At 37.0% G+C, this 24,299-nt stretch overlaps 1 protein-coding gene across 1 annotated transcript in view; it reads left to right on the forward strand.

The window, feature by feature from the left end:
* LOC118199477 (uncharacterized) overlaps window positions 1-24,299 on the forward strand; it is a 204,371-nt gene that overhangs the window by 113,598 nt on the left and 66,474 nt on the right. The gene's annotated exons all lie outside the window — the stretch shown is intronic.

Consider the following 24,299-nt stretch of genomic DNA (forward strand, 5'->3'; position numbering starts at 1 on the left):
GATTATTTAATTATGGCAAAGCACACGAGAGCTATCTGCCTAAAGGGATGGATGCCTTTGTGGAGGACTTTCTAAGGGAAACTGTCTCGTATACACGTTACACATGGGGAAAACCACGAAAACGGCCATGCAGCCAGTCCGTTCGCGGGATTCGAACCTCGGACCGAACTACCAGTGTTCAGCGTCTTTACTGCTCGGCCGCTAGTGGGCCCGACAAAGGGAGGTGAAAGGAAATACTGGCCACACTGCTTCTTTTAATTCTACAAAATTATAAGAAGTATAAAATGTATGTAAATTTTCATCATATACAGAGAATAATTTATGAATAATTTAACATTGCAGAAAATTTTGCATATAATGAATTTAATATGGAGAATTAAAGCGAACTTTCATTTCAACGAAAAAATAAAAGTACCGTATTCTATTATGATTACGAAAACATTTGTGTGCGCTATCATAAACACCGTTTTAATGGTGAATTAAAAGCACGGTTTCAAATAATCCAGTTGGTTGAAAACGCAACCATATGAAAACAATTTATGAAATAATTATGATTTGTAAGCAATTTTATAGTGCTGACTTAATTTTGATAGTAAACACTGATGTAAACAGATCATGTTTGCAAACACCTCCTAAAAGAACATCATCTACATCACGCCTTTATCTACTCCAATATGTGATGTCATGAAACATGATGTTGTAGCCATTAGAATAAATAACGCCATAAAACATGCACTTGTATAACTATGTATCGTTATATATAACATGTAATGTAATGCATTTTACTGGATCTAATTTAACGCCCGGCAGAGGCAAAACTTGCAGTGTTGGCTGGAGTCACAATTTCATCATGACTCGAAGACGCCGGAAGGTTGTTGTTTTTCTAGTCAATGTGTAGAGCTAATGTCTACTTACTTCAGATAAATGTTAGGTTGCCCCTTCACTTCTACGTAACATAACACCACAAGCAGTGGCCCATATGTTAAGCACAAGGCGTACTCTTGTAAACAGTTCTCTTGAATAAAAGGTTTCAACCTTTATCCTTATTCTGTTGTTACTGAACATCAAGTTGATTAGTGAGTTTGGTTTGGTTTGGGGTATATGAGCACGGCAAAGCCTCGATTAGAGGGATGCCTTCATGGAAGACTTTCTAAGAGAAACTAGCTCGTGTACAAATTGCAAATGGGGAAAACTACGAAAACGCCCATGCAGCCAGCCCATCCGCGGGATTCGAAACTCGGACGGAACTAGCAGTGTTCCGCCACTTTAACGCTCGGCGGACTCTGTTGACTAGTGAGAAGTCACCAGCAATATTACATAGGTCAAAAGTCACTTTATGATTAAGGAAAGACAATTTGCATGCTTCCGTGAACGATTAGTCCTTATAACTTGTCCTCATAACAACTTACATATATTACATTCTAAACGTGAAAACATTTTTTTGATTGGTAGAACGTATCTCATCTAAGACTTAATCATTTATTTTCGATTCGCAAAACTTTCTAGACATTATTCCTTTGAAAACAAATCTGAGAAAAAGTTCAAATATCGGAAAAAATAAATAATTAGTTAGATAAATAAAAATTAATAAAAATCAATAAAAATGTACGTTAAGAAAGCGTCAGTCATCCAACTCTTAAGCTTTTCATGTAAAGGCTCACCAGCGGCCAAGCGGTAAAAGCACTGGTAGCTCAGTCCGGGGTTAAAATCCCGATGGAAACGCTGACTGCAATGGTTCGTGGTTTTCCCCTTGCGTAACATGTATACGAGCGAGTTTCCTTTAAAACGTCCTCCACGAAGGCATGCCTTCCCTTGGCTTAGTGTGATTTTGTCCGTTCTCTTTTCATGCCGAGTTCGAAATAGTGCCGTTTGTCCGCTGCCGTTCGCACTTATTCTGTCTTTCCCGTTTCATTCGCTGTTCGAAAAATCAAAAAACTTTATGATTAAGAAAAGATATATTAGACAAAATGACCCTTACTACTATGACCTGACTTAGCCTTTGAGTTCTAATTTTTATTAAACATTTTCTTTAGATAAATTTATTCCGAGCAGAATAATGAATGTCAGACATGTTCAAGAGGTGTGTTTTTGAATCTAATTCCATTTTTGTCATATAGTGTCCATTTTTTTAAATTTCATATACTTCTAAAGAAATAGAACCGGTGTTCCTCTGCTTTGACAGAAATTCAAAATGTAGCAAGTGTGTAACGAAGATGTACATGTTTTATTAAAAATATAGTGAGACCTCTATAAACTCAACCGTTCACGGTTTTAAAGGATTTTGATTGTAGATATGGTGATCTTAGAAATGTTATATTCACTGGCAATGTTTGTTTATGTTCACAAAAAATACAGGTCTCTTTCATACGGAGACCTCTTAGAAATGTCGTCCATAGATATAATTCACTATAATTATTTTCTAATGGATAATGGAATTAATTTAATCTAATGTCAACTAGAAAACGGCTATTTACAACAGGGAGATTTAAAAGCACTATAACTGTAATTAAGAGCACTGTAATTTTTCTTTCACAATCAGCTGTTATATAAGATTAGCTGCTTTCCTGTGTATTTTTCATCCATACATCATGAACAAATATACAGCAAATGCAAGACAAATTATTAAAATATTACAATTTGAAATATCAATACTAATTTTCTATTACTATACATTATACTATTAATGAATGATGAATTTATATAATATGTATATTTAGAATCTAAAAACGATGAACTTTGAATCTGATGACTGTATAAATGTATATTTATGTAGTTATAAAATCTTATTAGATCTTATTATATGCATAGTTCTTTATAATCTTCACTAATTACAAATTAGTTCTTTGTAATTAATTTCTAATAAATTGCTTCATATTTAATACTATATTTTGAGGTGATTGTACTTAAATTCGCAGATATGTTGACTTCTAAGAGTTGTTCCATCTCTCCCCCCCAAAAAATTAAATAAATTGAAAATAAAAAACACTATTCCAAATTGCTGTAATTGAAAGATTAAGAAATTACATTTGGAATTCATTTTCTGACAGAGTGTCAGCTGACAGTTTTAATTTATTCAGAAATCTAAAAAGAAATATCTCTAGAAAATCGCCAAATTATGATTGTTACATTCAAAAAAGCTTTCAATGAGAAATATATTTAAACTTTGATAATAAGCTCAGTCTAAAGTAAAGAATAAAATATCTCTTAGCCAAGTTTCCATTGCACTTAACTGTTTTAATATTCCTAAACTAAAAAGGAACTAAAAGCAACTAAAGGACAAACTAAAAAGAAATAAAATAAAATTCAAGTGTTTTTAATTAAAAAGTTAATAGTTTTAATAATGAAACATAATTATATTTAATCTCAGCAATATTACCTTAAAAATAGCATGTGAGAAACTCCACAATGCTATTTTTCATTTTCACATACACATACCAAAGTTAAATAAGTAAATAAATAATAAAATGCAATTTCAGATTTATCATCGAAACGTTATAGCTAATCACTTAATCAGAGAGTAAAAAGTTTGCTTTCAACCTAATAAATTAAATAAATAAAGTAGTGATAAAATATACAAACAGACATATATTTGAGACATTAAAATTTAGATCTGAATACTCCATTTATTATAATTAAAATTATAAATACATGGTATTGTAATAAAACACCATAAGTCCCTTTTGATTATGTGCGCTTTTATCAGTGTGGGCTTTTATCAGCGTGGGCTTATATCTATGTGGGCTTTTATCAACGTGGGCTTTTATCAACGTGGGCTTTTATCAGTGTGGGCTTTTATCAATGTGCGCTTTCATCGCTGTGGGTATTCGTCGCGTGGGCAATTATCATAGTGGGCTTTTTTCTGTGGGCTTTTGTCGCGTGCGCTTTCGTCCAGTGGGCTTTTGTCTGGGAACAATCCACTTTATATCTCAAAAATAATAACATTCTTAAAATAAATCTTACTAGGTTATTTTGAAACAGGAAACGTGAAAAATGAACAATACCCTAGCCGGGACTCCAACCTAGACCTCTCGAATACGCGCCGAATGTGCTACCGTTACATCACGAAGGCATGCAGAAAGGAGGGAGAAAACACCTTATTTACACCTTTTAAAGGGTGACTCGGGTTTAGGAGGCTTAATCGCCATATCCTGATGGTGAAAAATCATTATCCACTACATTTGTTTAGTTCGGGTGCCACTGTAGATGCATTAGTTTTTTTTTTTTTTTTTTTTTTTTTTTTTTTTAATGGCTGGAGGCATGAAAAATGAGCAATGCTCTCGCCGGGACACGAACCTGGACCTCTCGAATACGCGCCGAGTGTATTACCGTTACACCCTGAAAGCATGTAGAAAGGGGGGGAATACTTTATATACTGTCCTTTTTAAAGGGCGACTGGAGTTTAGGGGACCCAATCGCCATATTCTCGTGGTGAAAAACCATCATCCACCACCTTTATTTATTTATTTTTTTTTTTAGTTTAAGCTCCACTGTAGAGTCTTTAGTTTTTATTAATATTATTATTATTATTATGCTGCAGACATAAAAAATGAGCAATGCCTTCGCCGGGACTCGAACCTGGACCTCTGGAATACGCGTCCAGTATGCCACCGTTACACTACGAAGGCATGCAGAAAGGAGGGAGAAAATATATACTAACCTGCGTAATTTCGAAATTAATTCTTGTCGTATCATTCTTATATAACGCTAAAGATGCAGGTACTTACAAATTGCCTCAGCCAATAGTATTATTAAAATCCGCGAAACTGAAATTTCAATTAGCTAAAGGAATAAAAAGCAAACTAAAATTGTTTCCTTCTTACACTAACCTACTCCCCCCGGGGGTCGACGTAGAGAACTCTGCGAAGCTACTGGCTAGGATCTGTACCTAGGCAGTCTCGGCCACGGGGGTATAAAATCACGAGCCTGGCGGTTCCAGAGCCCGGGGTTGGGTCATCTGTATATCCTGACCTCGGGGGAAAGGCGTAAGACGTATACCAGATGGTTCTGTAGCTTGGTGTTGGACGGCACCACGGTGTGGGACGGCACCGAGTTTGCTAGGTAATATCCTCATGTTACGCGCTGCCCGTGTAGTACTGGCGGGAACATTTAACGACCGGTCAAGTCCATCAGGTTTTCAGGTCACGCCTCCGCCGAAGTGCCGAGAACAGGGAGTGGTGACCCCTCGGGCCCGGCCCAGTAAGCGGAGGATGTTTGGAGTTATTTCAGTCTGGGGAAGATCCGGTTTGGGGCCCGGCTCCTCAAACAATAAGGAATTAGATTAAAACTCCTAAGTGGTCTTCGTAAAAGTTGGGTTGAGGCTAAGTTATGGATTGTGTCCCCACAACTCCAGCCCATTAAGTCGAATTCGATTTGTGGCCAACCTGTCACGACCTTCCCCTGCCTGATATGGGGGTTCACAGTAGGTCGATTCTCCCAGTTGCGCAACGGAGCGCAGGAGGGATGTACAAATGTTGATTGATTACACTAACCTACGAAATGTATAATATACACATTTCGTCTCCGCTTCTCTGTCTTGTCAGTTTGGTGTAGTCTCTTTCTTTGCTCACTTTAAAATATGCAAAAAGCAGAATTTTTTTTTAAAGAATCGGGGCGTGTCTTAGCCAGCTTAGCCATGTGTAGCATCAAAAATATTTTCCTTTCAATAAAAGAAGTGTTCAAACGACCATGATTCCTGCTACAGCCTTATCCATGATTATGCATCCATGTCTTCATCAGAAATTATATCACATATATATTTTCTGTATACATTGAAAGCTTAGCCACCATAATACAGAACACTTAATACAGAAATACCACTTAATGCAGAATACCACTTAATACAGAATACGTGGCTTTCCATTACAAAAAAGTTCCACATGTCTAGTACTTTATAAAATATTTTCTTCAATCTTTCCGCATGCCTTCGTATGTACCTGAAAGTAGGCTCGACGCGTATTCGGGAAGTACGGAGTTCGAACCCCGGTAAGGGCACTGCACATTTTTTATATTCTATCTAATGATATATTATTTTATTTGTAATATTTATCTAATGATAACTATGCCTAATGATTGAACTAAGCTTGGACATCAAAAATGAAGATGTTAAAAGAGTTAGTTGAATCTTCTGTTAAATGTACACTTAATTGAGAAACAAGAGTGAAATAAAATGTACAATTAAAGTGAGCAAGTAGCTCATAAAATCGTTAATACTTTGCCATTTAAAAATATGTATGTGTGTGTGTGTGTGTGTGTGTGTGATTATGGCAAAGCCTCGAGAGCTATCTGCCTAAGGGGAGGGATGCCTTCGTGGAGGACTTTCTAAGGGAAATTGGCTCGTATACTGGTTACACATAGGGAAAACCACGAAAACGCCCATGCAGCCAGCCCGTTCGCGGGATTCGAACCTCGGACCGAACTACCAGTGTTCAGCGACTTTACCGCTGGGCAGCAGTTAGAAACATGAATGACGCTTTCAGAGAAAGTATTTCGCAGGTACGTAGGGCGGTTGAGAAAGACAAAACATATTATAGAACTTTGTATCAAAGAAAGAAAAAAACAAAGTAGTATTAAATTCTCTTGACAAGTTTATATATATATATATATATATATATATATATATATATATAAAACCCTAAAAGCGCTGAAACACACTTCATTAACTTAATTATGTATATTGAAAAATAAATAACGTTATAATTAAATATATTAAAATACAATTTCAACAGACTTTTTTTTAATCCCTGTGCTTTCGAACATTCAACATACATAAGGTCGAGAGTCGTCTTTATCAGCAAACAGAGATATATTGAAGATCTGTAAAATATGTAAAAACTATTTAATGAATTTAAATATGTTCCAGTGTAATGAAATTTGATACCGGTTGCGTAATTCATGTATCAATAATACTTAACATATTTCATGGAATTTTGAATAATCTTATGTTTCATATTTCTTTGGGATGAGATACATGTTTTGTGGCAAATATGTCCTAAATTTATCCTGATTTAAGAAGAAAATGAACAACTCAGCATAAATAGATTATATTGTATCTTTTGAAGCAAATGCTATTAGATGAATTAAGACGTGAGCAATTTGTGTTACTAACAACAATTAAAATCAAAGACACTTAAAATCATCGCAATAAATTGAACTAGAAGTTGTAAAATGTGGATGAATTTTTTTCATTTACACCTTGCTCATTTCGCAGATTAAGGTATACTGCATCAAGATGAATGAATTCTGCAGCAGCTTCGACGACGTATTGTTGGATGTAAAGCCAAATGATTGATTTTGGATTTTCAGCTCACTTCTTTCAATGCATAAAAGCAAAGAAAAAGTTCCTTGTCACCTTATTCCTATTCACTAACTACATGTAGGTACGCAAAGTTAATTTTTACCGCCACCCCCGCATTAAAAAATAAATAAATAAAATAACATTCGAATAACGAAGCAAGCTGGCCGTGTTACTTACGACAGACAGCTTTCGAGCATTATATTGCTTATTTCAGCGTGAAAGATCCCTTGATCGAAAGGAAATTGAATACGTGCTTTCATTTCTCCTGAGAAAGAGGAGGCAATCTTGCACTATTTTCGATTTTATTCTCAGCAAAAAGATCTTTTTCTGATTGTACCTACTGAAGCATTCTGCAATCACATTTATGACATTACCACTATTCTAACTCTGCAATAACCATAGTCAGTGGTATGATTTAGAAAGCAATTTCTTTGCGGATATTCAAATTCTGATAGAATATCCTGCGTTATTAGTCTCGGAACACAAATCATCGTATCAGAATTTGTAATAATAAGGAAATTAATAAAGTTATGTTTGTTGTAACATTAATAAAATCGTATGTATAATGATAAAGAAATTAATAAAATTTGCGAAACTGCTTTAGAGACATAGTGTAGAGTTTGAACGCAGAACTTAATTCAACAATTAATTATTGCGCGCTTAATTTCAGTTGAAATAAAATAAGGTATGTGTAAAACTTGTGTACGTTTACAGTATGTAACTTGAAGTAAAACAGTATGTAACTTAAAGAAAGAATTTCCTAATTAAGTTTGAGATTAAAAGATCAAAAACCAAAATTTAATTTTTACTTGACATTTGTAATTCGTGACGGCAAGCGTGCGTGTATATGTGTAACAAAATTAAATAGAACTACTGGGTATCAAAGAAAAATTATAGAACAGTTATTAATTTTCAAATTTATTTTAACTCAAATGGAACACCAAAATCCTTTTCCGTAGACATTGTAAAATACTTAAATAAAACTTACACATCAATTTCATGATGAAAAATTATTTTGCTTTCGTAATAATACCCATAATTTTCTCTACTTTTGATTTTTGAAGATGAATTTTTTTCTCGTAGGGAATGAATGATAATGCCTTCCGTATGGATTTTTGTAACTCAGTTATGAGACCATAAATCGAGTTTAAAAAATTTTTAATTTCTTTAAAAAGGACAAAAAAAAATCTCTTGCATGCTGAATAAGATCATATTCTTGATCGTCTGAGAAAATTGAGAATACAAAGTGAGATAAGAATTTTTCCTTACCTAAGACTTAAAAGTTTGACGAATCATTTCCATACAAGATTCATCCATCATCATTCTCAGATTCAAATAACGATTCTTTTGCACTATTGTATGAGTTTTGCAATTAATTCCTCATTACAAATAGAATTCGGAGATTCAGGCTTAGCTTCATCTTCAATCATTTCTGACACTAATTTTTGGAATCGTGCATGTCACCTGAACACCTGTGTGTGCATAAGAATTATTTTCGGGGAAAGTGAAGAATCACCCACTGATTGGCGTGTTTTTCAAAATCGCCAACTTGAAAATAACAAGTGAAAGAATTGCACAAACTCGGTATCCATGTGCACGTCGGCGAATTTACACTAAAAAAAAAAAAAAAATCAGAGAATTGCACAAACTTGACATTACGCACTTCCTTCACTTTGTCCATGTACACATCGATACGCGCCAAATAAGTGGGCGATTCTGCATTTCACCCTTACTCTCATACACTTACTTATCATATATAAAATTGATGATGCAGCCTTTTCCTTCCGAGTTTAAACCTGATGCTCGCTTTTTACCCCATTCTGCTTATGTAACAACATCCACTCATAAAGTAATTATAATGGTGCCATTTTTCGTACGTGTTTGGTGCTGTAGGAATATTTCCAGATTACCAATGAAAGTTAGCCATTTCGATCATATGCGTTGCTTTGCCAATAGCACTTTTATCTTGGCCAAATCAATATAATAATCAAGCTTTGTTTAACCGCTGAGCTGAGAAAAGGAGGTTTTCCTACAAAAATAATATTTATTTCATTTGCGTCAATATCTAGAATTTACACTAATTACTTAGTAAACTCCTACTTAATATTGCTAATAATGCAATAAGCATTTAGATGGATATTTGTTAAAAAAAAAAATTTAAATGGCTATAAAATGAAAAGGAACAAACGCCAAAGATAGAAGGATGATAATTAAATTAGTAATCACAAGTTTCTGTTTAAAAAACATTAAAAAGAAATTTTAGAACAATTCTAAAAATGAGTAAAATTCCAGGAATACAAAAGGTTTGGGAGGATGAAAAAAAAAGGCACTCAGACATGCGCAGCAATGGAACATGCTTAGCTTTATCAAATAAAGAATAATAAAACTTCCGATCCAAAATTTGTTTTGGCTCTTAAAATTAATAGCAGATTAAAAGCCGATGATTGAAGAATAAATTGTTGCTCAGAAAAAATTCAGGAAGGTTAAAAAAAAAAAAAAAGAGAGAGAAAGAGAGAGAGATTCCTAAACTAAGTGCTAAAATGCTTGTAACAAAAATTAATATAGGTATGTAACGCGCAGAGAAGACATTTTAAGCGCTAAATTTGATTAAAATTCTTTAACTGTGGCGTAAAATACATGCTCTTCGAAATATTTTTCATCAATTAAAACTAACGGCATAATTTCTATAAATTATATTTGTAAACATTTATAATTCTGAATCATTTACAGTGGCCCGCGAGCGGTCAACACGTTGCCCGCCGAGGCCTCATCAAAATTTTGTTGTGATTCGACATATAGGTTGATAGTTATTTGCCATGATGAACGGATCGAAAGCGAAAAGAAAGTTAGTGGACGATAATAGGAAATTTTCGGAGGCTTGGACTTCGAAATACTTTTTTGTGGAGCAAGATAATAGAATTACATACTTTGTAAGGATCTTAAGTTTTACTAACGTTTATTTTATATTAAATCTTTACTATCACTTCTTATTTTCTACTTCCGGCCAGAATTATAAGCGTTAAGGTTTTTATGCAAAGTTTGTCTGGCGAACGCCAAGTATTTAAGTTGTGGCTTTTTGCCAAGCGAGAGAGAGGAAGCAGTGAGTCGAAGCAGGCCGCTTACCATAGAAGTTACGCAGTTGCTGTTTGCCTTCCAGGCCAGAGGTTTTAATCCTCTTGATAATATTTAAACGTATTGTAGTGTTCACAGTTCTCTGTACTACATGGCTCTTAAAATTAATAGCAGATTAAAAGCCGATGATTGAAGAATAAAATGTTGCTCAGAAAAAATTCAGGAAGGTTAAAAAAAAAAAAAGAGAGAAAGAGAGAGAGATTCCTAAACTAAGTGCTAAAATGCTTGTAACAAAAATTAATATAGGTATGTAACGCGCAGAGAAGACATTTTAAGCGCTAAATTTGATTAAAATTCTTTAACTGTGGCGTAAAATACATGCTCTTCGAAATATTTTTCATCAATTAAAACTAACGGCATAATTTATATAAATTATATTTGTAAACATTTATAATTCTGAATCATTTACAGTGGCCCGCGAGCGGTCAACACGTTGCCCGCCGAGGCCTCATCAAAATTTTGTTGTGATTCGACATATAGGTTGATAGTTATTTGCTATGATGAACGGATCGAAAGCGAAAAGAAAGTTAGTGGACGATAATAGGAAATTTTCGGAGGCTTGGACTTCGAAATACTTTTTTGTGGAGCAGGATAATAGAATTACGTACTTTGTAAGGATCTTAAGTTTTACTAACGTTTATTTTATATTAAATCATTACTATCACTTCTTATTTTCTACTTCCGGCCAGAATTATAAGCGTTAAGGTTTTTATGCAAAGTTTGTCTGGCGAACGCCAAGTATTTAAGTTGTGGCTTTTTGCCAAGCGAGAGAGAGGAAGCAGTGAGTCGAAGCAGGCCGCTTACCATAGAAGTTACGCAGTTGCTGTTTGCCTTCCAGGCCAGAGGTTTTAATCCTCTTGATAATATTTAAACGTATTGTAGTGTTCACAGTTCTCTGTACTACATGGCTCTTAAAATTAATAGCAGATTAAAAGCCGATGATTGAAGAATAAAATGTTGCTCAGAAAAAATTCAGGAAGGTTAAAAAAAAAAAAAGAGAGAAAGAGAGAGAGATTCCTAAACTAAGTGCTAAAATGCTTGTAACAAAAATTAATATAGGTATGTAACGCGCAGAGAAGACATTTTAAGCGCTAAATTTGATTAAAATTCTTTAACTGTGGCGTAAAATACATGCTCTTCGAAATATTTTTCATCAATTAAAACTAACGGCATAATTTCTATAAATTATATTTGTAAACATTTATAATTCTGAATCATTTACAGTGGCCCGCGAGCGGTCAACACGTTGCCCGCCGAGGCCTCATCAAAATTTTGTTGTGATTCGACATATAGGTTGATAGTTATTTGCCATGATGAACGGATCGAAAGCGAAAAGAAAGTTAGTGGACGATAATAGGAAATTTTCGGAGGCTTGGACTTCGAAATACTTTTTTGTGGAGCAAGATAATAGAATTACATACTTTGTAAGGATCTTAAGTTTTACTAACGTTTATTTTATATTAAATCTTTACTATCACTTCTTATTTTCTACTTCCGGCCAGAATTATAAGCGTTAAGGTTTTTATGCAAAGTTTGTCTGGCGAACGCCAAGTATTTAAGTTGTGGCTTTTTGCCAAGCGAGAGAGAGGAAGCAGTGAGTCGAAGCAGGCCGCTTACCATAGAAGTTACGCAGTTGCTGTTTGCCTTCCAGGCCAGAGGTTTTAATCCTCTTGATAATATTTAAACGTATTGTAGTGTTCACAGTTCTCTGTACTACATGGCTCTTAAAATTAATAGCAGATTAAAAGCCGATGATTGAAGAATAAAATGTTGCTCAGAAAAAATTCAGGAAGGTTAAAAAAAAAAAAGAGAGAGAAAGAGAGAGAGATTCCTAAACTAAGTGCTAAAATGCTTGTAACAAAAATTAATATAGGTATGTAACGCGCAGAGAAGACATTTTAAGCGCTAAATTTGATTAAAATTCTTTAACTGTGGCGTAAAATACATGCTCTTCGAAATATTTTTCATCAATTAAAACTAACGGCATAATTTATATAAATTATATTTGTAAACATTTATAATTCTGAATCATTTACAGTGGCCCGCGAGCGGTCAACACGTTGCCCGCCGAGGCCTCATCAAAATTTTGTTGTGATTCGACATATAGGTTGATAGTTATTTGCTATGATGAACGGATCGAAAGCGAAAAGAAAGTTAGTGGACGATAATAGGAAATTTTCGGAGGCTTGGACTTCGAAATACTTTTTTGTGGAGCAAGATAATAGAATTACATACTTTGTAAGGATCTTAAGTTTTACTAACGTTTATTTTATATTAAATCTTTACTATCACTTCTTATTTTCTACTTCCGGCCAGAATTATAAGCGTTAAGGTTTTTATGCAAAGTTTGTCTGGCGAACGCCAAGTATTTAAGTTGTGGCTTTTTGCCAAGCGAGAGAGAGGAAGCAGTGAGTCGAAGCAGGCCGCTTACCATAGAAGTTACGCAGTTGCTGTTTGCCTTCCAGGCCAGAGGTTTTAATCCTCTTGATAATATTTAAACGTATTGTAGTGTTCACAGTTCTCTGTACTACATACGCTTCCTGTTATTATAAGGCCAATCTTCCACGTTTATTATTCTGAAGTTAAATTAGAGTTTAGTTTTATTTTTATACTTTTACGTTTTGACCCCAAGTAGCGGGTCGGTGTATTCCGAAGTACGGAAGTTATTGTAAATAGAGAAAAATAAAGGGTTTTGTATACCCTTCTTGTGTATCCTGTCTTACTTCCCACAGTTTTGAACATAGCTTTAGTAAGCTCTCTGTTCCGAGTCAGGTCCTTGTATGTTCCCGAAGAAGGTAAGAAGGAACATTGACCCTGATAGTGCCGCCCAACGAAGAAGAATAACCATGGCCGAGTTTCAAGAAGAACCTGTGCTGCCTGCAGAAACGGCTCAGAATCCAGAAATGCCAGCTGCCGCCCTGGAAGGATTTGGTTACATCGTCCAAACCATGCGCGCTTCGCTGAAATCAGAAGCAACATTTAATGGAAACTCACCAGTAACCAGTTTTTTGGAAAAATTGGATGACCACTTCATGCTCTACCCCGTGCACGAGTTTCAAAAAGTTACCTTAGCTACCAGCGCTTTGAGGGGCCAAGCGCTTAACTGGTTCAAATGCATAGGCAGAAGTCTCTTGGGTCAAGCAGGAAGTCCCACCTATACTTACGAGAATTTCAAGACTACCCTACTAAAAGCCTTCCCTGTTGTAAGGGATCGTGCGAAATTAGAAACGGAACTTTTTAGTATATATCAACAAAGAATCGAAAACCTCTCAAGCTTTATTTTAAGAAAAATTCACGTCTTCAAGCTCTTGTATGGAAACCGTCCGGATCCTGAAATAATTCAAGTGATTTTGCCGAGGTTACTGCCCCAAGTGCAAGACTTTATTGAATTAAGAAATCTGACTACACTGGAAACGTTATTTGAGCTAGCAATCCAGTTTGAAAGTAGAAGAACGGCGGACGTCGAAAGAAGACGCCAATATCAACAGCGAAACCAATTTGGTGCGCCAAGACTACAGCAAACTCAAGCACACGGCTACGGAAGCAAAGCGAATCAGTGGGCAAGGAAACCCGAGCATTCAAAAACAGCCGGCGAACGTCGACAGTTCAATAGCAACCCAGGAAAAAAGTCTCAAGGCCAGTGGAAAAAGAAGGAAAGCACGGAAATTAAAAATAATTTAAACTAAAACGGATTTCTGCTGACGAGAGGGTGCGGAAATCCGAAGGCCACGAAAACCCCTCTTCCTTCAAGTTAAATACAGTAATGGTGAAAAATTTGACTCTTCCGAAGATTGAAGTGTTGGTAAATAATATCCCAGCCACCGCACTCTTGGATACAGGCGCGCAGTGTTCCTGTGTGGCAGAAGAGTTTTTTAGGAAGTATTTTCGCAAATACCGCATATATAATTCGGATAATACGACAGTGTTAGCGGCGCAAGGAGAACTATGTAAGTGTATAGGTAAAGTACCGCTATATGTCCGTATCAAGGACGAACAAGTAAAGGTGATGTTTTTTATAGTAAAGAATCTGCAAGCACATATAATTTTAGGAATAGATTTTCTTTCAGAAGCACAAGCAACACTGGATTTTAATGAAGCGTCCCTTAAGCTGACAATGAAACCAGTTCGTGCAGAAAAGGCTGAACCGCCGATGGTAAATCTTGACCACCTACCTAATGACGAGCAAGGAAAAATCCGACAAGTGGTAAGTGAATTTGCTTCGTTATTTAGTGATATTCCAGGATTTACTCAGGTTACTAACCATAGTATTGACACCGGAGATGCAATGCCAGTTCGTCAAAAACCATACCGGTATGATAAGAATAAGGAAAAAATTATAGAATGGCATATTACCGATATGCTACGTAAAAAGATCATAACGCCCATCTCAAGTAGTTATGCTAGCCCGGTGGTTTTATGTAAGAAAAATAATGACTATCCTTTGGAGCATCCAAAAAGGTGGAGATTCGCTATTGATTACCGTAAATTAAACTCCATAACTAAATATCCGGTATATCCGTTACCGATCATTGAAGAAATTCTAAGGAACATAAAATCAACCAAATTTATGACGACTTTAGACTTAATGACTGGTTATTTTCAAATAGGGGTTAGGCCTGAGGACGTCCCTAAGACTGCTTTTATAACCAAGTCTGGCACTTATACATTTTTGCGTATGCCGTTTGGCCTTTCAGGGGCCCCGGCAATATTTCAGCGATGCATGGACATTGTGTTAAGACCTGTTCTTGGAAAGTCCACATTTATCTATTTAGATGATATCATTATTACTAGTGATAATCTCGACCAACATGTACAGGATTTAAGACAGGTGTTTTCTTTATTAAATGAGGCCGGTCTAAAAGTTAATGTCGAAAAGTGCAAATTTGCAGCCCCTGAATTAAAATATTTAGGTTACAAAATATCTCAAAAAGGGATCGAGACAGATGAATCAAAAATAATCGCTGTACAAAAGTATCCGACTCCAAACACGGCAAAGAAGCTCTCTTCTTTTCTAGGACTTTGTTCATATTATAGGTCCTTTATAAAAGATTTTGCAGCTATCGCTGAGCCATTGTTAAGATTAAAAAGGAAAAAGGCAAGATTCTCGTGGACGGCCGAAGCCAATAGTGCTTTCGAAAAATTAAAACAAGCATTAACGCAAGCCCCTGTGTTGAAATTTCCTGAAAAGGATGAGAATTTAGAAATTTCAGCGGATGCTTCGGATTATGCGGTAGGAGCGGTACTTTCGCAAAATCAGCAGCCCGTGGCATTTTTTAGCCGAACTTTAAATCAAACACAAAGAAACTATTCCGCGACCGAGAGAGAGGCACTTGCAGTTCTGTTAGCAGTGCAAAAGTTCCGAGTCTATTTTGGAAAGGCGCCGATAACAGTGTACTCTGATCATGCGGCGGTAACTAGATTGTACTCAGAGAAAAATTTATCCCCAAGGTTAATAAGATGGGCACTCAAGCTGCAAGAATATAATCTGGTAATCAAGCATACCCCCGGAAAGGAAAATATCGTAGCAGATGCCCTATCAAGAATTAAAATAGATGAACAAGGTAATACCGTAAAGGTGGCAATGCTCACAGCATGTACAATAAATTCCCGAGAAACTGTAATAACCGAACTGGGTAAGGATCCTGAGTTTGGAAGCATTTATGAGTATTTAAAGGATCCTGAAAATTTTAGCCACCAAGATATTGTGGCGATACGAAATAGGGCGGCCCATTACGAACTAATAGATGGTCTATTATTCTATACAAAAACTACGAATTCCAACAACAAATTTCGACCTGTTATCCCAGCTAGTCTTAGATTAAATATCCTGCAGAAGCTCCATGACAGCCCTTTAGCTTCTCATGCTGGTATTCGAAAAACTATCCAACGCGTACGCGAGGCAGTCTACTTTCCTGAACTGTAAAAGTTAACAAGGGCGTATGTCCAGTCCTGCCCAACATGTCAAGCAGTTAATTATATTAATTTCCGCCCGGCCGGGTTTCGAAATAGTATTAAATCCGAATTTCCAAATGTAATTGGCATCGATTTATTGGGCCCTTTCCCAAAAAGTCAGTTAAATAAAAGTCGCTATCTCCTTGTTATGGTTGATCATTTTAGTAAATGGACCGAAATTGTTCCCTTAAAACGAGCCTCCGCGAAATTAGTTACTGATTCTATTTTAAATAAATATATTTTAAAATACGGGGCGCCCCTAAAAGTTATATCGGATAATGGTCCTCAATTTGTAAGTAATATATTTGAAGACATGTGCCAAAAACTGGGCATACGTCATTTAAAAATGGTCCCGTATCGGCCGCAATCAAATATAGCGGAACGGGTCAATAGAAATATAGTGAAAATTATCCGTAGTTATGTTAAAAATTTTCATAAAAGCTGGGATAACTATGTCAATGAATTTGCTTTCGCCCTTAGGACCGCAAAACATGATACAACGGGCAAAACTCCTGCTGAGTTATTTCTAGGCAGAAAGATTATAACGCCGTTAGATAAATTATTTTATGTGCAACAAAGAGCCCCAGAATTTAAAATGGGTGATATAGAAAAACTAATTCAGGAAGCAAAGAAGAATACTGAAGTAGCACAAAGAAAACTGAAGCTCTATTATGATTTGAAACGAAGGGGAGTAACTTATAAAGTAGGGGATGAAGTTTTAAAAATTAAGCATTCACTTTCTTCAGCACCAGAAGATAAAACTGCCAAATTTTTTCCACGATTTGAAGGACCATATGTCATAGAAAAAATAACTCACGCTGTAGTAGTGTTAAAAGCCAGGAATGGGGAAACCTGCTCCGTAAACATTGATCAAATCAAACCCTACTTTGATCGTAATAAAATGCAAAAATTTTCAGATCTTTTGCAGGATCCGGCACGGCAGACACCGCAGGCACAAGCTCCAGAGGTAGAAAAACGACAAGTACAAGGGCAAGCCATTAAGAGGCAGGAGCAAGTGAAAAGAAAATTTCCCCGCGGAAAAATTGAAGGTAGCAAGAAAAAGAAGCCGTTCCACCGTCCAGAAAAGAGAGTTCACGAACACCCCCAGAATGAAGAAGGGAGAAGAACGACGTATGTGAAGAGAACCAGGAGAAATGACGGCAACTATAACCCGGCTCTAAAACGGAAGATCTACTCATCCGACAGGACTCTCCGCAGCAAATGTCGCCGAACTGCGGAAGGACCATCAACGGCGGAGGAAAAGTTACAAGGAAAATTTGAACGGCCAGCAACGAGGTCCAAGCAGGAACACGACAGAAGTTTCCCGGTTCCGCTAAGACCAGCTGCCATCAAACGGCCAAGACCACAAGCAGAGGAGAAAAAGAAGGTATTCAAGGGTGACCGAACTGGTGAAAAAAGGAAGCTTCCTGAGGAAGGCACTGAAGGGCGAGCCCGTACAAGAAGGAGGATAAATCAAACAACTGTCTGCAATACCTTTAAGGACTGGGCCCAGAAAAGGATGTCCGAGTATCACAAAGATAAGTAAAATTTTATGTTACTTTGCAAACTTAAGTTAATCTTTCATTCTTACTGCAAGTGGCAGATTTCAAGAAGTTTTACCTCATGCGAGGTCTACCTTTATCGCCAAAAGGGCGAGAAATGAGTTGTTACCGATTTTGGTATTATGTTTTTCAATTACTCGCCCGTAAAACTAAAGTTGATGTATAATAGCGTTGTGTAAAGACTTAAATATTGTAAAAAGTTATTGTATAAATTTTATTTAAAACATTCTAGCAGGAAAGAAGTTTAGTCTGAAAGACTTTTTGAAATGTATTATTTCAATGTAGAAAGAATTGGCACTTGCTTTGAAAAGATTAGAAGTTAACAATGTACTACTAATGTATGTTTTCAAATGTGTAAAATTAACGGCATGGTTATATGTTCTTATATACAATGTGAACTGTTATTTTAAATGTTAAGAAATACCGTGATATGGTAAAAGTGAAAGTAATGTTAAAATTTTTTTTATTCGTGTGACTGTAAACAGACTAAATCATGGTGAATATGTGTTAAAGGTTGAATGATGTAGTTAGGCTCTCTGACGCTACACTTCAGAGTTAGACACTTTCAGAATAGTACCTCAGGGTTTAGAGTTGGAATTAGGGTGTGTTACGAGGTCTTGGCATGTTGAATTTTAACACGTTAGTGTTTTGATTGTAGGAGGAAGTGTGGAACACGTAGACAGAAACACATTCGTGTTTGGTGTTCTTTTACAACACATGTCAGAGAGCACGGGGAGAGATAATTAAAATAGTCATGAATGAAATACGAATGTTAAGAGAAGTATAATTATACATGTTACTTGCCATTTCATTGTGTAACATTTCATTAAACTAGTTTTCCTTCCAGATCTCTGGAAGGAACCAAATTCGAATAAAAGCTCCTGTTTAGATGCAGTACAGATGAAAAAAAATTGTGTATCCTGGGAGCTGCTATTGTAAAAACAAATTTCTTTCATTTTAATTTCTAGTTTCTAGCGAAAAATATTTGTAAAAGATTGGCCTCGCGTTAGATTCTAGAGCTAAAAGTTTTTAACAAGGTCGTTTTAGACCTCAGTTTCAAACTAATTAACTCTGGCGGGAAGTATGTAAGGATCTTAAGATTTACTAACGTTTATTTTATTTTAAATCTTTACTATCACTTCTTATTTTCTACTTCGGGCCAGAATTATAAGCGTTAAGGTTTTTATGCAAAGTTTGTCTGGCGAACGCCAAGTATTTAAGTTGTGGCTTTTTGCCAAGCGAGAGAGAGGAAGCAGTGAGTCGAAGCAGGACGCTTACCTTAGAAGTTACGCAGTTGCTGTTTGCCTTCCAGGCCAGAGGTTTTAATCCTCTTGATAATATTTAAACGTATTGTAGTGTTCACAGTTCTCTGTACTACATACGCTTCCTGTTATTATAAGGCCAATCTTCCACGTTTATTATTCTAAAGTTAAATTAGAGTTTAGTTTTATTTTATACTTTTACGTTTTGACCCCAAATAGCGGGTCGGTGTATTCCGAAGTACGGAAGTTATTGTAAATAGAGAAAAATAAAGGGTTTTGTATACCCTTCTTGTGTATCCTGTCTACTTCCCACAGTTTTAGTATAGTATATACTTCCCATAGCTTTAGTAAGCTCTCTGTTCCGAGTCAGGTCCTTGTATGTTCCCGAAGAAGGTAAGAAGGAACATTGACCCTCATAACTTGATATATATATTTACGGTTAGTGTGAGCAAGGAGTATCATATGAAGCTACGCTGTGACACGAAACAATATTTTCAAAACTTGAGGAACAGGATCGAAATCGTAAAATCGAATCGCTTCGCCGTTCTCTCGTTGCACAAAAGAATGTACACTTTGCAAAGAAATTAAGAGAATTTTCATATTTGATCAACGATCTCCAGAACTACTGGACAGATTTTAATAAAATTTGGTGTGAACATAGGTTGATATAATACAAACAAAATAAACATTCAACAGTTATAATAGACACACATGTTCGTGTGTAACACTCATGGGAGTCTGAAGGTCTGAAACAGCGGTTGCAGAAGATACAAAAGAAATGGATTAATAGGGGGTATGGTCCCCTCTTACATCCATACAGGCCTCGCAGTGTGATGTCATACTGGAAATAAGGCAGTTTATCAGTGCCTGTGGCAATTGGTCCCACTCATTCAGCAACGCTGTTTCCAGTTCCTGGATGGTTCTCGGAGGGGATTTGCGACTGTAATTGCCCTCCCTAGAGCGTCCCAGACCTACTCTATAGCAGGGGTGGCTAAAGTGCGGCTCGCGAGGCTGATACGGCTCTAGCACTCAATTTGTGCGGCTCGTGCATATAAAATATATGTATGAAATATGGTAAACTAAAACTATTCAGTGTCAAAAAAGAAGTAAGTAATTAGTTTAGACTCTTTCTACAAAGTTATCAGGGATTTCTTTCTATTTAAAAACCTCCTCCACTACTTCTATAATGATGTGAATATGAATTTGTAGCTTTTAGAAAACCTAGATGCGGCTCTCGAACATTCCTGAATTCAAACGTGCGGCTCTTACTGACATGAAGTTTGGCCAACCCTGTTCTATAGAGTTCTGGAGACCTGGCTGGCCAATCCATCTGAAGAAATTCCTCACTCTCGAGAAATTCGTCAACCAAAAGACCTCTATGTGGCCTCGAGTTATTGTCCTGTAAGATGAACTCGGAGTCCATTGCAAACCCGGAAAAGGCGAACATAAGGCTCCGAGACCTCATCCCTATACCTCACACCAGTCACGGAGACTCTATCAAAGACGTGGGGAGGTGTGCGGCAATCCAACATGATGCCTGCCCAGACCATTACACCGCTACCGCCATAACTGTTGATTTCGCGGACATTGGAGGGGAGGTAGCGGATCCTTGGCTCTCTCGATATGAAAGAAAGTATGGCGAGAATCGCTGTTTGGGCTAAAACGGAAATCGTCGGTGAACAGAACGGTCACTCATTGCTCACTGTGCTGCCTGCACCATGCTAATCGGACTCTCCTGTCCGTAGACGTGGGCGGGACACAAACAGCCGGTCTTCTGGCAAACAACACTCCCTCATTCAGTCTTTTGGAAACAGTCACCCTTGTTACACGGGTTCCTGTGGCCAGAGTCGTAGCTAGTGTTTGCCAAGGATGGAAAACATTTAATTCTAAAATGTCGTAACATCAGTTTGGCGCCCCTTGGATTCTGCGCCCGGGGACAGATGCCCCCTTGCCCCCCTCTAGCTACGCCCTTGCCTGTGGCTGCATACAGGTTCCGAGAGAGCTGAAAAGCTGAAGCCCTTTTGATACGCCTCGCTGAAATGGACAGAAAGCCATCTTCTCTGGCCGTCGTGGCTCTTGGATGACCTTGCCCAGGCTTTCTCTCGATGGATCCAGTATCCTGGAACTGTTGTCATAGGTTACACACGACGCTGGGCGTTAAATTGAACTCTCTGCATATCTGGACTTGCAATTGGCCTACCTCTAGCCTCCCCACAATTCGCCACCTCATTCCATCATCTAAACGTTGGTGGTTACTGTTTCGATGTGAATTTAGCAGATTCCTACAAGATAACACCAAGAAATTCGCCTAGGTGTGTTAATGAACGCAATTCGTCTTACCCTCCACGAGCTTATAAAGCTTGTTTTTCTGCTGACTCCGCCTACACACACGTATACTCTGACGTATTTGCCGTACAAGATTTGCCTTTCTATCTAGAAGCAGTGGTTTTTCCTTCAGTTCAGTTCTTTTCATGCAATTCGATAAAATATGCAAATTCTCTTCATTTATTTCACCAGTGTATTTAAAAAGGCATCTTCACAATTAGATAGCTGTGAAGTTAGTTTGGGAATCGCAGCCTTAATTGCTAAAAGTGGCTCCCCATTTACTAAAGGCGATTTTTCAAAGGAGTGTATATTATTGGCGTCCGAGAAAGTATTGTTTACGAAATGCCCAGCTGCGATGAGATAGCTTCCCCGCAAAGTGAGGTTAGAGTTCTCAGAATGTGGCAAAAAAGGCAGGGTTGCCAGATTTGGCGCGAAATCGTCCATTTGGCGACAACATTGGCGATATGCCATACATGGAGCGAGAACATTCGAGAACGAATTTTGACCGGTTTTCCCGAGAAGGTTCTCGAAGGTAGATCAAAAATTATATATACCTTCCTGTACGCTGAGTAGAAGAATATCTTCAATAGTAGTAGAGTATGATGAGTTAAGTAGCAGAGTTCAGAGATTAGTCTGAGAGCGACCGATCCGAGCCGGGAGCTGTAGTTTAGTGCTTTCCCATGATTCCTCCACCGCTGTATTCTGAAGGCTGTATTGCGGATTACTTCAGCGTGTTTATAGTAGTTTTTCAACGATTGTGAACGTGTCTTTGTAAGTCTACTGTGTAATACTGGCGAATAAATTCTGTTTTCTTTCTTCATCAAGTGTTGTCATCAATCACTCCAAATCCACGAAACCGTAGAACGCGACAGTATGCTCTGAAGCTACAAAGAAATTTAAAAATACGAATCTCAGAAGAATGACAGTTCAAAGAAGAATTGAAAATTTATCTGATGATGTTAATGAACAATTACAGATTGCTGCCGCCAAATTTAAGTACTTTTCTGTAGCAGCTGATGAGCCAGTAAACATCTCAACTCCTTTGTTTGTTAAAGGAATATCTGAAAATTTTGAAGTAATTGACGAACTTGTTGTAATGAGTTCAATGAAGGGGCATATAACTGGAGCTGATATTTTGTCCTCCATTTTAAATTTGTCTTCTGCACATAATTTGGATACTAACAAACTTGTTTATATCACTACTGATGGAGTTACAACTATGACTGGAATTCAGAATGGCATACTGACAAACCATTTGGATGATCGAGGCAAGGATTTGCTTGGGAATCTCTGTATCATACACCAAGAACAGGTGTGGGCGAAAGAATTAACACCTGGCAGCTTAATGAAGGTACTGAGGGATACAATCAATTTTATTCACTCACATGCAATGTAAGGAACACAGGCAATTTAAGGAAATCCTAGAACGCACAGATGCACCACATAATGATCTCATATATTATTCTGAAGTAGGGTGGTTGAGCCGTGTAAAGGCTTTGAAAAGGTTTGCTGATTTGATTGATGACTTAATGCCATTTCTTGAAGAAAAAGGCAGGCAAACTAGGATGTTAAAGGAACCATCTTTCAAGTGTGACTTAGCATTTTTAGTTGATGTGACAGCCCATCTGAATGACCTAAAAAACAATTCATAAGTCAACTGGCCAATCCAGTATCTGCTTTCAAGCTTAAAAGTCCAGCTGTTCTCAAGGCAGCTTGGCTGTCCAAATTTTGTCAATTTTCCTTACCTAAAGAAACTCAAGGAAAATTTTCCCGATAAACAACTGGATTGTTTAGATCAAATAAAGATGGTGCTTACTTCATTTGAAAAGCGATTTACAGATTTTGAGTTGCATAATGTTAAATTTAAGCTGTTTGGAGATCCATTTTCTGTTGTTGTCGAAGAAGCTGCAGAAGATGTTAAAATGAAACTTATTGATTTACAAACTTCTGACTGATGCAAATCTAGATTCCGTAATTGAGACATTCTTGATTTTTATAAAATTCTACTTGCTGAATTTTTGCGCTTAAAATATAATGCAGGCAGATGTGCTACCATATTTGGTAGTACTTATATATGTGAACAAACATTTTATCTTATGAATCTAAATAAGACAAAATGAAGAAATAAACTGACAGATCAACACATTCAATCTACCTTAAGAATATCAACAACTAGCTTTCAGCCAACTATATCCAAAATTGTTAATAAAAGTCAGTCTCAACCATCACACTGATGTATTTAACTATGGCTAACTTGTACACATTTTTATTAAAATATTTATATATTAAATTATCATGCACAAACATAAACTGTAATTCTTTTTTCAAACTGAACTGGCTGCGTTCGTCCCAGTAGCACATGCAACGGAAAAGAGTATAAGGTATTTCTCCCGCCTTTCTAGCGTGCCTTCATGGTGTAGTGGTCAGCACACTGAGCCGGTATTTCAGAGGTCCGTGGTTCGATTCCCGGTGAAGGCGTTGCTAATTTTTCATCTCTCCGTCTTTTTCAATTAATCTAATGTCTCTACAGTGGCGCCCGAACTAAAAAAGGGTGTTGGATGATGATTCTCACCCAGAATTTGGGGATTGGGTCCACTAGAAAGCCCAGTCGCCCTTTAGAAGGGGGAGCATATAAGGTATTTCTCCCGCCTTCCTAGCGTGCCTTCGTGGTGTAGTGGTCAGCACACTGAACCGGTATTTCAGAGGTTCGTGGTTCGATTTTCGACGATGGCGTTGCTAATTTTTCATTTTGCCTGTTTCCAAAAAATACCT

Source organism: Stegodyphus dumicola, chromosome 8, assembly GCF_044657685.1.
Source record: "Stegodyphus dumicola isolate Sdum_Otavi_A_Nest chromosome 8, ASM4465768v1".
Classification (NCBI taxonomy): Eukaryota; Metazoa; Arthropoda; class Arachnida; order Araneae; family Eresidae; genus Stegodyphus; species Stegodyphus dumicola.